Source organism: Lottia gigantea (assembly GCF_000327385.1).
Source record: "Lottia gigantea unplaced genomic scaffold LOTGIsca_143, whole genome shotgun sequence".
Taxonomy (NCBI): Eukaryota; Metazoa; Mollusca; class Gastropoda; family Lottiidae; genus Lottia; species Lottia gigantea.
The window spans coordinates 438,766-440,395 of NW_008707672.1; positions in this window are offsets into that span (position 1 = coordinate 438,766).

A 1,630-nucleotide genomic window follows, 5' to 3' on the forward strand; every position below is an offset into this window, starting at 1 on the left:
CGAGGGTCTGGAAATAAACAAAACAGATAAACATCAAGTCGGGACAGCGAGGGTCTGGATATAAACAAAACAGATAGACATCAAGTCGGGACAGCGAGTGTCTGGAAATAAACAAAACAGGTAATCATCAAGTCGGGACAGCGAGGGTCTGGAAATAAACAAAACAGGTAAACATCAAGTCGGGACAGCGAGGGTCTGGAAATAAACAAAACAGGTAAACATCAAGTCATGACAGCGAGGGTCTGGAAATAAACAAAACAGATAAACATCAAGTCATGACAGCGAGGGTCTGGAAATAAAAAAAACAGGTAAACATCGAGTCGGGACAGCGAGGGTCTGGAAATAAACAAAACAGATAAACATCAAGTCGGGACAGTGGAGGTCTGGAAATAAACAAAACAGGTAAACATCGAGTCGGGATAGCGAGGGTCTGGAAATAAACAAAACAGGTAAACATCAAGTCGGGACAGCGAGGGTCTGGAAATAAACAAAACAAGTAATCATCAAGTCGGGACAGCGAGGGTCTGGAAATAAACAAAACAGGTAAAAATCAAGTCGGGACAGCGAGGGTCTGGAAATAAACAAAACAGGTAAACATCAAGTCGGGACAGCGAGGGTCTGGAAATAAACAAAACAGGTTAACATCGAGTCGGGACAGCGAGGGTCTGGAAATAAACAAAACAGGTTAACATCGAGTCGGGACAGCGAGGGTCTGGATATAAACAAAACAGATAAACATCGAGTCATGGCAGCGAAGGCCTGGAAATAAACAAAACAGATAAACATCGAGTCATGACAGCGAGGGTCTGGAAATAAACAAAACAGGTAAACATCGAATCGAGACAGCGAGGGTCTGGAAATAAACAAAACAGATAAACATCGAGTCATGGCAGCGAAGGCCTGGAAATAAACAAAACAGATAAACATTGAGTCATGACAGCGAGGGTCTGGAAATAAACAAAACAGATAAACATCAAGTCGGGACAGCGAGGGTCTGGAAATAAACAAAACAGGTAAACATCGAGTCGAGACAGCGAGGGTCTGGAAATAAACAAAACAGATAAACATCAAGTCATGACAGCGAGGGTCTGGAAATAAACAAAACAGGTAAACATCGAGTCGGGACAACGAGGGTCTGGAAATAAACAAAACAGGTAAACATTAAGTCATGACAGCGAGGGTCTGGAAATAAACAAAACAGGTAAACATCGAGTCGGGACAGCGAGGGTCTGGAAATAAACAAAACAGGTAAACATCAAGTCGGGACAGCGAGGGTCTGGAAGTAAACAAAACAGATAAACATCAAGTCGGGACAGCGAGGGTCTGGAAATAAACAAAACAGATAAACATCAAGTCGGGACAGCGAGGGTCTGGAAATAAACAAAACAGGTAAACATCAAGTCATGACAGCGAGGGTCTGGAAATAAACAAAACAGGTAAACATCAAGTCGGGACAGCGAGGGTCTGGAAATAAACAAAACAGATAAACATCAAGTCGGGACAGCGAGGGTCTGGAAATAAACAAAACAGGTAAAAATCAAGTCGGGACAGCGAGGGTCTGGAAATAAACAAAACAGGTAAACATCAAGTCGGGACAGCGAGGGTCTGGAAATAAACAAAACAGGTAATC